This window comes from Cebus imitator, unplaced genomic scaffold (assembly GCF_001604975.1).
Source record: "Cebus imitator isolate Cc_AM_T3 unplaced genomic scaffold, Cebus_imitator-1.0 Scaffold164, whole genome shotgun sequence".
NCBI classification, from domain to species: Eukaryota; Metazoa; Chordata; class Mammalia; order Primates; family Cebidae; genus Cebus; species Cebus imitator.
This window is the reverse complement of record NW_016107479.1, coordinates 204,197-217,429: the sequence shown is the minus strand read 5'-3', so window position 1 is coordinate 217,429 and position 13,233 is coordinate 204,197.

The window sequence follows — 13,233 nt, the reverse complement described above, 5'->3', positions numbered from 1 at the left end:
GCTGCTACACACCTATTACAATGATCAAAATGCAGAACATGGACAACACCAAATGATGGTGAGCATGTGGAGGAACAGGAACTCTCATTCATTGCTGGTAGGAATCCGGAATGATACTGCCACTTCAGAGGACAGTTTAGTGGTTTCTTACAAAACTAAATATACTCTTACCATATGATCAAGTAATCATATTTCCTGGTATTTACTCCAAGGAGTTGAAAACATATGTTTACACAAAGACCTGTACACAGATATTTATAGAAGCTTTAATCATAATTGCCAAAATGTGGAAGCAACTAAGATGTCCCCCAGTAGATGAACACATAAATAGACCATGGTACATCCAGACAATAGAGTATTACTTAGTGCTAAAAAGAAATGGGCTATCAAACCATGAAAAGACACAGAGAACCTATAAATGCATATTACTAAGTTAAAGAAGCCAACCTAAAAAGGCTACATACTGCACGATTCCAACTATATGAAATTCTAGAAAAGGCAAAATTATCAAGACAGTAAAAAAGTAATGGTTGAGCTAGGGGAGAGGGAAAGATGGCTTGGCAAGCATAGAAGACTTTTAGGGGAGTGAAACAATGCTGTATGATACTACAAAGGTAAATACATGTCATTATGCATTCGTCCAACCCACAGAATGTACAACAACAGGAGTAACACTAATGTAAACTATGGACTTTGGGTAATAATGATGTGTCAATGTAGCTTCATCATTTATGACAAATATACCACTCTGGTCAGAGATATTGATAATGGGGGAGGCTGTGCATGTGTGGGGTCAGGGGGGTGTATGGGAAATCTCTGTATCTTTCCCTCAATTTTGCTGTGAACCTAAAGCTGTTCTAAAAAAGAACGTCTTTTAAAAAAAAATCATTAGAGTCTTAACTGATGGGCAGCTGTCAAGTGGGTGGGCAACTGATTAAAGTACATGAGACCATTGCTTAAGCCTTTTATTGGGAGTAAAATTTTCCTCCCAGAGAACACTATGAATTAAATTATGCCAATAGTTTCTGATGAAATTTCAAACAACTTTTCTTCTAACCTGCCTACCACGGTGCCTGATGTATGGAGATAGTCAACACACAGTAGCTATGTCTACGACAACTAAGCATGTGATTGGAGGACCATTGTCATGCACGTAAGCCTCCAAAATAAAATAGTCTTTTAAATATGCATTAGCAGAGAAGAGTGGAAGCACAGATAATGTAAAGCAGGAGAAAACTAAAATAAAAACCAAATCAGAATAAGTTAAATAATTGTTTTTTGCAGCAGAATTAACTTATTAAATCTGTCAGATTCAGCCAACTAATGACTGCTCTCTGTGTATACACCAACTGATGGTGAAGAGCAGAAAGAAGTGGTTTTGTTTTCACATTTTCCCTATCTTTCAAGTAAAAAACCTTTATGTGTAAGTAACCAATATTACCTGCACCATCAGAATATCTGAGAAGACCATGGGGCCGCTCCTTTGAGGCTCTGTCAACAGGACTATGAAGAATTAGGTACTGAACAAACAACTGTAATGTAGGAGTGAATTTCTCCCCAAAAGTCCTTACCCTTACAAAAACTTTTGATCTTTTTTTCTCCTAAACCTAACTGCTAACTGCAATATCATTATATCATTTTCCTTGTTGAACCAACCATGCCTTGTTTCACTTGGGAAACTTTTGGAATTGAAAATATGATCAAAGCAGCAAATGGATTTTTCTTCCCCTAAACCTTTCAGAATGATGAATTGCAATGGTTAAGATCTTTTTAGTTTACATTATTGGATCTGAGCCCAAACTGGACAGGGTATCTGAGGATATCACAGCCATGCCCACTTTTGATTCCATTGCAAATATTTTAATTCATTCATTTGTATATATTAAAAAACATATATGCAGACTTTAAAAAACAAAGAGGTATTTAATAATCTATCAACTATCTTTGTCTCTATAAGCCTATTCAGGGGGTGGATTTTACTACATCAAATCCATCAGAGATCTGATGTGACCTTACTGGTTATTGGCTTACTCAGTTTTGGTTATGGCTCAGCTCTCAGTTTTGGCTGTCCTGTTTTCCACTGTAGTTCCAGGGGATGGCACAGTGCCAGGCAGTTAGTATACAGTAAATAGTTGAATTATGGATGTACTTAGTAATATCTAGCTATTTTGAGCATGGACACCAGAATGAATACTATATCCTAAAGACTTCTGCTTGTCCAGCCCTAGTCTTTAAATGATAACATGTGCTTGAAGTATATAGGTACAACCTTGCCCAAAATTGCAATGTATAACCCCACATTTCATTCTGGAATAACAGGATGCACCAATAATCAATCCTTCTGGCTAAGCCTCATTCCTTCTCAGAATCCTTTTCAATACAGGGCTTCAGAGAACCACTTACCAATCAGTTGACATGTGAGATAGAGCTTATTTGCTAGAGCTACTTGAGAAGGAACAACACATTTTCACCACTGTCTAGAGCAAAAGAGCCAGAAGGCTTTCCAACAAGCAACTTTAGCTCTAAAGTTAAATAATGCGTACTTTAAATTTCTGTATCCCTGTCACCCCCCCCACCCTGGATGCATGTGGTTATGAACATGTGTGCTTGTGTTCACACACATACACACACTCACACAGGACATGTGGCCACATATTATGCACACCTTCCTCCTGAAGTGAACTGTGAGGCAAGAGAGATCAATCCTGTGGGAAGTCAACAGCTGCATTTGATGGCTTGGCCCAACTTTGCTCAGCCAGCTCATCATGGGCGATTATGTTCTCATTTCCACCCTCAGACTGCAAAAGGAGAAAGGTCAGCTAGTCTGGGATCCCTGACACAGCTGTTACAGATGTTTATGGAAGAATTTGATATATCAAATCTTTCCCAAAAGTTTTTTAAAAAAAGACTTGTGAATGGGATATTGAAAGCTCTAAATTAGTGACAGTGAGAGAACAGATTTCTTTGTCAGCTGACCCAGAACATTAAATGATGTAATTTAACATCAGCGTTCTATTTGATAGCTGCCTGTTAATACTGCAGCCTCCTATCTTATAGCCAATTTAAAACCCTAGAAATGGAAGAACATATTTATTTTGCTTGGATTTTGCAATTTTCTATGTATGAACTATTAGTAATTTGTAATTTCTTTCTCCAAGGGGAGCCTGTTACCCTAGGAGGAATGATCATCACCTGTGTTTGAAATGTTCAGTCTTTAGTTGCTTTCTCTTCTTTTCTCATTCATTGCTGCAAATGACTATGAAACGTAAGGAGCTTGAAAATATACCCATGGTGGGGTGTGCCTTCCTACCTTGGGAAGACTGTACCCTATCCAGACTCCCTGTTCTCTATCTCCAGGAAGTCAGATGCCAGAAAAGAGGAATTTATAGTGTAACCACCATGAGCTTCCAAATAGAGGGCAAGGAACTGCAAAGAAGGTGCAGATTTATTTAGCGTGCTTGTTAAAAATTCAGGTTACTGGACCCAACTCTACATCAACCTCCTCAGAAGCTCTGAGGTTTATATTGAGTTTTGCAGATGACTGTTATACATGCTGAATTTGAAACAGTGGTAATCATCTAGAAATGTGATGCCCAGAGAAGGGCATAGAAGGTAGAGAATATGAAGATTTTTACTCAATAAGGAGATTTTTCAGGTAAACTGATCCTTTGATAGAATGTCTTCCTCAGCAGATTCCTACTCCAGGGAATCTCACCCTTACTATGGATTTTCCATCAAAGACCCAAGATGATGTGCAATTCTCCATCCTGATATACCTTAGTTTTCCTTGAGATCCCTCTAAATTAAACACAAAATTTAAATAACATCCATGCATTACCGAGGATGGCCTTTTTCTAGCTGATAACTGCTGTATGGGCTGAGTCTATAAAGTTATTATTTCTTGCTTTTACTTATTCCCAAAGAAAAAAAGCCAAAACCCGTCATGAAAGTCCCTGCTGATATTTTTCATTGTGGGTATTATCCTTTCACATTCTGTTTCAGCCAGTGATGATGGCTGGGACCTGACCCCAGGCAGAGACCTACAACAAACATACCAGCCAAATTATGTTTCCAAAATTTCCAAAAACAGTTGAAAAGAGCCAAAGAGGCCAGGTGCTGGGCAGGAGGATATTTTAAGCTTGGCTGATGGTCCAAATTGGATACTTCCTCTGCCTACCAGAACTACCCATTAAGCAAGAGAGCATCTTCCCCCTGCCTTCCAATCGCTGCTTTCTCTGTTCTGTATGCCCACCACCCATTTTTATGTGTGCTATGAAAAATGTTGTGCCATGTACACTCACTGTACATAAGTAATCATTTAATTCACATTGTGAAGTATCCAAGGGACAGGAGGAGAGACTGCTGGCTTGTTTCTCTAATGATGCTTTCTTTTCTCTGGCAAAGATTATAAACCTGGATGCACACTAGGGGCGAGACGTACTGACGGGTTATACACAGATCTCAGAACTGAAAGTAGGCCTGATTTTTATCAAACTCAGGTGTTAAGGACAGAACATTCAAATACCTTAGTTATTGCTGAGGGTCATCCAGTATAGAGAAAGCTAATCTCCATTCTCCTTGTGCTGAAAGCTTTTCCAGAGAGTGCCAGAATTCTGCTTTATTTTCATTCTACCACATTCCTGAGCCCCATCAATTTAGTCCAACAATATACTTTCACTCATTCCCTTTCTCTTCATTCCCACAATCACAATTTCAGCTCAGGTCGTCATTAATTCTTAGAGATGATTTGTTTATTTCTTACTTTCAGAATAAGAGCCTCTACACTATACTCGTCTCTCTGCCTCTGATACAATCCCATTCAATCCATGCTGCTGCCAGTGTGATTTCCTGTAACAGAGTTTTTATCATGTTCAGCCTTAACACCTTGGATGGCTCTTCCATTGTTCAAAGAAAAAAGTCTGAACTCCTTAGACCTTCATCAAGTTCCAAAATATCTTTTCAAATTTATCTCCTATGGCCTTTCTGCACAATCTGTATCTCTATATGTTTAATGCCTTAGTCCTCCCCCAAAAGCTGTTTTCTTTCATGCTTTTACAGTTCTTTCTCTCTTGAATTACCTTCACACCCCTCTGAGCATTTTGAAATACATTTACTCCTTAAAGTTGAATTGAAAAAAAAAATCATTTAAGTTTCCCTGATTTCCTTGGTAAGAATGAATTATTTGGTTATTCCTTGTTCTGTTTTAGTGTATCCACTTTTCTATCTACTTCAATATGTCTTGTACTATGGTTAATTGGTTACCTGTCTGTTGGACTGGAAGCCCCTACAGGTTAGGGACGGGGTTACTCCTCCTTGCAGAAGTAACAGTGTCCAACATAGGACTTGTCCATAGAACAACTCAATATATGTTGGTTTGTATTAATGAATGACTCTGGTTCATAGCAGGCAGCTACTCTCTGCTTCTTGCATAATTGAGTAGCAAATTTCACTTCTACCAAGCCTGTAGGATAGAAAAGAAAAAGCAAGCCCTGGGTGGAAGTTTTTGAAAGACACCTGCCCTTGAAGGCCTGACTTCATTACTCCCCACAAGACGTACACATTGACGCTTCTCGGTTGTCTCTCTAACCTCCTTCCAGCTTCTGCGCTTCTTTCATATTCTTATCTCAGTTGCACATGGCTTCTTGGAAGTCACTTTATTAAAATGTATTTGAGGCAGTTGCTGGTCCATTAGCACCTTCTTGCATCCAGCTGTGTCAGATATGCATTGAGAAATCTTTTTTCCCCTCAATTAAGAAAAGTTTAGCTCTAAAGACAAACTGAGAGGCTTTTTGGGTCTACCCAGGACGCAGTAACAGCATGACAAACATGACACAGTTGCCATACCTTGGTGGCATGGCAAGTATTCACGTAATTATATCATGACCCGGAGCCCAAGCTAGAGCAACTTCTGCAGCAACCAAATCTCTCTGGCAGGTTCTAAGTCTTGAAGATCATTAAGAGGACTTGCATTTAAACCAGAAATAAAAGAGCAAGAAGTTGAAAGATGCAGGAGCAAACTTACTGCAATACACAAATGTTGCCAGTTATAATCCTGGTCGACCTCTAGGAGAAGGGTAACATTAAGTACAGGATTTTGTTTCTTCTGTGGGTCTTGAGGGGGTGGGTACTGAAGCTTGGTGCAGAAACAAGGAAAACTTCCAATAAATGCAAAATGAGAGGAAAAAATTAAGAATTCCTCATGCCTGTAATCCCAGCACTCTGGAAGGCAGAGGGGGGCAGATCACAAGGTCAGGAGATGAAGACCATCCCGGCCAACATGGTGAAATACTGTTTCTACTAAAATACAAAAAAAAAATTAGCTAGGTGTGGTGGCTGTGCCTGTAGTCTCAGCTACTCAGGAGGCTGAGGCAGGAGAATGGCTTGAACCTGGGTGGCAGGAGTTGCAGTGAGCCGAGATAAGCCACTGTGCTCCAGATGGGTGACAGAGCAAGACTGTCTCAAAAAAAAAAAAAAAAAAAAAAAAAAAAAAAAAAAAGAATCCCAAGACAGCAATTGCAATTCACATAGAGAAAGAGAGAGGAAGAAAGTTAGCAGGTGTTGAAAGATTATGTTTTCTGTTACGTGAGAAAATTTCTTATAGAAATTTATGGATGATCTACACGCCTTACCCCAGGTTGAAAATGAAAGAATTAGAGATAACATGGACAGATACCAGAGCCAAAGACAGAGAAGCCAACGGCCTGAAAAACCTGGCCCCAAATTCCAAGAACCTTGAACCTCAGCCACATAAAAACCCTTTCTTAACCTGAAAAAATATGGTGGACTTCATAAATCATTGCTAGTGTTTTTGAAGCTTAGAATCATACAATAACTTCTATACCTTACAACAAAGGAAAGAAGAAAAACACAAGATATTCCATGAGTTTATTTTTAAAAATCTTTTTTTTTCTGTCCTGGAATCTTATTCATGTTGATTATTTTGTAATATTTCTCTTAAAAAACATGAAGTCAACATTTCAAAGACACAGATAGCAAGGAAGGATTGGAATTGTATGTCACTCCTGTTAATCATCTTGACTCTTAAAAATGGAGTCTGCTCATCTTGGAAGCAGACCATTTTCTCTAAAGCATTGATGCTATATTGCACTCTTGGCTTTGATGTCGACTAACTGCTTTTTGTTTGCTCCTCCTAATACAGGAGAGATAAGCCTTCCCTGTTTGAATTTTTGAAGCAAAGACAGAAGCCTCCTTAGCAGACGCTTGACAAATCAGAATGGGAAATATCTGATTACTTGATATTCTCTTGAGTGAAAAATAAGAGAAACACTGCTGGAAAAAAAATCCTTTGATTGAGTCTATATGTTAGACATCTGAAACATTTGCTCACACCTTAAAGGGCCAACTAATTATTTTATGGCCTGCAAAGAAGGGAGGATTTATTTTTTATTTTTTTAATTTTTATTTTTTAACATGCATGCTCTTCAATAGGGGCACTAACCTCAGACTCACTAGACACTCCTGGGAGGACTCTGGATTCTGTTACATCATGGAATGGAATCAAGGAGTTCTAGAAACCTAGGGGGAAAGGGCCCCAGCTGACATGTAGGTTACATAAAAAAAGATTAAGGGGCATGAAGAAGAGGCCATTGGGGCAAAATAAGAGAAAATAGGGCAAACTGCAATCATTAGCCAGCAATACAGACAATTTAATGTAATACTACTAAGTGATAGATCAGGAGGAGTTTCGGAAATAGAAGATAATAAAATTTGAGAAGGGATTTGAAGGTCAGGAGTAAGATTTTGACATGTATCCCTTGTTACTCCAGACCTCTCTGGCCTTTGGGACATTTGAGTAATTGTGTGCCAAGCCACTTCCCAATTTGATTGCAAAGTCCTGCTCCCTCTCTTATTGCCTGTGAGCCTTAGATACCGATGCCTCCTGGGCAGTTTTATTCAACCTTCCTCCAAAGTGAAAGAGACACTACCTGGCTCTTCTGATCCAACTTGCACAGAAACGGCAGTTGCAGCAACTTAGCTTCTTAGGCCACCATTCTGGCAGTAAACACCCTGGGGAAGTATACACTGGAAAATTCCTCAGCATGGCTGTGGAAGAGGCGCTGCCTCTGGCCCACGGTCTTCCCTCTTCCAGCTTCGGCTGTGAACGGCAGACACCGTTCCCTATTCACTTGCTGACACGGTTCTCAAGAGCTTTACTTTGTCACTCCTTTTTGTTTGACGCTGGACTTAAGTCACACATAAGCACACATGCATGTACCATACGACTTGCACAAATGAGAGAGCATTCGCACTCCATGCAAGGCAACTGCTGTGGGATCTCCTTGCCTGCGCTCTGCATATACTGTTCTGTTCCAATATCTAGCAGTTTCTTTGCCTTCATCTCCTGGTTCTAAACTACTTCTTCTACCACTTTCCTTTGCTCTCTTGGGCTTGACTGCTTTGGCTACTAGGCTCTGAGTCCTCTACACCCCCAGGACATATTTGACATCTTCCCTCTGGCTCCTCAACACTTCTGGCCACTGGACAAATATCCTTTCCAAACCTCAGCATGGACCACCTCACCAGCACTCCTGCTAGGGCTCAAAGTCAGTTAGGACCCTAGAGAGTATTAGATAACTGGACAGATGGAAAAACTTTTGCAGTTGGAAGGGTAGTATTACCACTATAAATAAAAAGGACACTATCTGAAAACATTCATAAAATTGAATCACAACATAGGGGAAGAATTTTTAAAAATAAAAGGCAGCTCTACCATGTTGTCAGCAGATTACACAGACTATCATCAGTTTCTTGTGGCCAGGCTCAGAGATGTTTTTTGTAATTATTTTTAAGACAGCACTTGGGGGCTTTTGAATTTCTCTTTTCACCTTTTAAATATCACTTCAAAACCACTTCAGGAACCACAAAATAGGTTTGAACTCTACAGAACGCTGAGATACAGTGGCAAAAGCAATCTGAGACAAAGATTCTGTGAGCGGTGCTGACAGAAGACGGAGGCGGATGCCGTGTGGGTAGAACACTGAGGGGATATCAGGAACGGAGACGCATTGTAAAACAGCAGCATTTCTTGGCCTCAGTAAACCCAGCCATCCCAAGAGGCAGTGCTGCGAGCCTGGGGACAACTTGACTGAGAGTCAGGTCACCTGTCTAGGGTCTTAACTCTGCCACTGATCAGCTGCATGACCTGGGACAAGTCACTTGGTCTCCATCTCGATGAACTCACCTGCAAACTGGGGATAACAAAGGCAGCCTCACAGGATTAACATAGGATGAGGTGAGTTAATGTACGTAACATGCTTGACACACTTCTTGGCCCATAAGGAAAATGTGAGCTCGGAAACACACAAGGGGTGGAAGTTGGAGGCTGAGGCAGAGACCCTTCAGTAACGCCTAGAGAAATAGGAAGTGTCCGCAGACCTCAAGCCTCCAATTTCCTCCTCCTCACTTCCTAACCCCTCCTCTCCACTCCTAATGACTGCTACCACCCCCACTGCCTCCACTGAGAAAGCTAGTTACTGGGGACAAGTATAAGCAGCAGGCAGCTCTCACTTTGAAACTTAGAAATGTGTCTTGTCTCCCGCACAGGGAACTGCCTCTTCTCACATGGATTTAGACAACGCCCAACTCGTTGGTACCATCAGATGACAGAACCTGACGGCAAACTCCTACTAGGGAACACATGCCTGCTAGGAAGCCCATTCTGGGTAGGAACATGAGACAGGACACCTGAGCAACTGGCCCTGAGCGCTGAGAACTTCAGGGTTCAGAAAGGGTGCTTCTGTAGAACAGCAGAAAGCTTCCGATGAGTGCCTGAGGCTGCCTTGGCATGAGCAGACAGCCAGATGCACACGAGCCACACCGCACAGTGGGAAGATCATAGGTTTCCACGCCAGACAAACCTGCATTGGAATTCATGCTCTGCTATTTATTTGTGCCCTGAGAAAAGTTCCTCTGCCTCTCAAAGGCATTAGTTTCCTCATCAGACAGGCCTATCTACCACACAGAGCTGACAGAACGATTAAATGAGATCATATCAGAAAAAGCCCTAGTTCATCTGGCATTGTTCCGTCATTTCCTTCATCTTCAAAATTCAGCACAGCCTCCTCCACCTCCCGGCCCAGCCTCACCTCCTTTACCACCCGTCCTTGCCTTGGCTCCATCTCCTCTGAGCTAGCCTTGCAAACTCACCAGCTCTTTTCAGACCCTGCTTAAGACAGCAGAATAAAGCGGACTTCGGCTTTTGAAAGCTGGTTCCCAGCAAAGCTATCCATCGAGACTCGGTTGAACTTTGGCTCAACGAAAGAGTGAGACTTCAACTGCCTGCATCTTTGCACAGTCCCAGACAGTGTTGTAGTAAAATGGTTACACGAGCCCTCCTGCTGCAGGGTTTGTGGCAGCCATTTGCACAGTAAAGTGGACCCATTTCTTTTTCTCTGTATTAAATACCCACAGGCAATAATCCTCATTATGGGCCAATGGCTTGGAAAATGTTATTATTAAATCAAAGCCATTTGCAATAAGGGAAAAAATTCATCTGCAACTATAAACTCTGTTGCTTATAGCTGGGCATTAAGGAAACAAATGGTCGCCAAGTCCCTTTCAAGCCCAGCACTTCCAAGCTTAATCACAAGGCAGGTCCTTCTGGGCTGTGCTTGACGACAGAGAGCTGCCCCATGAGGAAAATTTCAGGGGTGTGGATATTTTCTTGTGAGAGAGCTGACTTGACTTTGAGTCTCAGAGACAGTGGCACTGGCATGTGTGCTTAATGGCCCAGCTGTGACTCAGAAGATCCTGTGGGTTACCAGTTTGTTTTCTAGAAAGATATGAGGAAGGTTTAACGCTAAGCATAACCTTAAGAGTCAGACATACCTGGTTGGTGGTTCCAGTTGTATCACTCAGTAGAATAAACTTGAGCAAACAAATTGATGAAGCCTCCACTTCCACTCCTCAGGGTTGTGATGAAATTGTAGAGATTGTTGGATCAGAACGTGTTTTAGTGGAGTTGAAACCACACCCCAAGCTACAGATCTTGGATCTCAGGGAGTCCGTGCCTTGCCTTGGCTGTGCCTAGCTTGCTCCAGTGTGTGCTCACGGGGTCTGAGCTACAGTGGAGGCTGAGGAGACTCACCTGAGACCCATTGAGCTTCCTCCATTGCCCCGTGGCACGGACCCTGCAGCAGAGACTGAGATCTGCTGTGCCTTGAGGGTCTTAATCATGGCTCTAATTAGAATGGAGGGAGCTAATGGAAGCACTGTGGCCTTTCCTCAAATCAATTAATTCAAGATCTCTGGAAGTGGAGCCCAGCCATCTGTAAATCTGTAAAAACTCCCTTACTTAACCTTTGGGGTTTTTCCAGAGGATTCTAAGTTTCCTCTAGAAAAATGGGAAAGATACTGGTCATTTTTCCAGGTAAAGGGAACTCAGGTGCTGGAGTGATGCTAGGGGTCTCAGATTCTGGTGAGCAAGAAAGAAGAGGGGAATCACAAAGCATGAAGCCTGTTACTTTTTCATTTGCCACAGATCAGTGTTTTCTCCCTATACGGGCTAGACATTGTGCTGGGTGCTGGAGATCCTATGGTAAACAGACAAGTTTTCCTGCACTCCAAGAATTTACAATCTAGTTGGTGGAGAGACAGTACGTATAAAAATAAACACATCCATTTGATCCGATCGGAGCTGACCTTCGAGATTATACCTGCAGAAGCAAGGTGGGCAGCTTAAGTGAGGGATGACCCAAAGAAGGGGAGCCCGGGGCAGAATCTCAGCTGGGGAAGGCCACTCAGTGAAGGCATTAAGAATGAGAAGGACAGAGGGAATATGCATTCTGCCAGACCCCGTTTTCAAGTTCTGCATCAGGGTGGGACCCATGGAGGTAGGGACCTCTCCCCTCTAGGACACATTCTTTCTATCCCAGCCCTCTGGGGCTGTGCTACAGAAGCAGAGCCGTGAAACGCAGTACCTCCATTCTTGCTCCTTTAAGTGAACCCAGCTGTTAGCACACTGTGTGCTGAGAAGGCCTAAGGCCTCTCCATTGGTACCCACTGTGTTCTGCTCCTTTCTCCACTCTCTCCTAGCTCCCATTTCTCTCCCAATACACTGTTCACTGTTTTCCAGCAATGCTCTCTCATGTGTTCCATTGACCAATTACCAAATTAGCCCTTTCCTTCCCAGTGAAGTGCTTGGTGTTAGTCCGCTGGTATCCGTGCTCTGAACACCTGCTTGCCTCACTTAATTCCGACCTTAGCCCCAGGGTCTGAGTACCTCTAGGCCTGTTTTTTCTTGCCTTGGAATTATATGAATGGTATAAGCTGTGCAGAGAGACAAAGTAGAAGTTTCTGGTCAAGAACAAGGAAAAGGCTCCTCCCTGGAATTAATAAAATGACAAGTAGTGGGATCATGAGCAATGACCTGTAAAATGTATAATAAAGAATATGAAGCTTAGAGCTAACCCCTAGAGTTCATGATCCTCTACTTTAATAGTTCTCTCATTCTGTAAAGGAGATTACTGCAGCCTAGAAACGTTATTTAATCAGGGTTGCACAGCTTGTTAAAAACTGTTCTCCTACATACAGCCCAGTATTCTTTTAGCAAAAATTGAAATCTTTCAGGACCTAAATTATCACCTCCACCTTCCTAAAACAAAAGGATTATAACTGCTGACACCCACCTTCATGAGGCACCAGTTACAAGGTAAATATTCAAAGGCCTTTTTACACAGAGATTCATGAAATGGTTCTCCCTAGCATCGTACAGTAAGAGGTCCTATTTGAATGAAAACTAGGCGTTAAGATTGCAGGGTCTTCAGGAACCTTTACTTTGGTGATAGCACCAATTGTGTAGGTAGGGTCTTCCTCTCAGACATTCACTCAGAAACTGCTTCTTGACTTAGGAAGACAAACACACTAATTCACTTACATAGGACTGGAATATATAAATACTAGTGCAATTTCCCCCACCCCCCATTTATTATGAGAAGTATCAAGCTGTTAAAACTGGCTCCCTGGTTTAGCTAGGGGACTTACAGACAAGGAGAAATAGAGGCTACTTTGATTACAATCTTTTCAGGCTATACTCACTAAAGTGAGTATGATATTCTAATCATAAGTCATTCAAAATAAAACAAATGTATTACTTTTCCTACAAAGAAGATATTAGTACTTTTTCTGTAAATATTAAATGCTTTTCAAAAATCTTTTTCTTGTTGCTTCTATAATCTTGGTGCCAGGACTGATTATTAGGGAATACTACTGGGT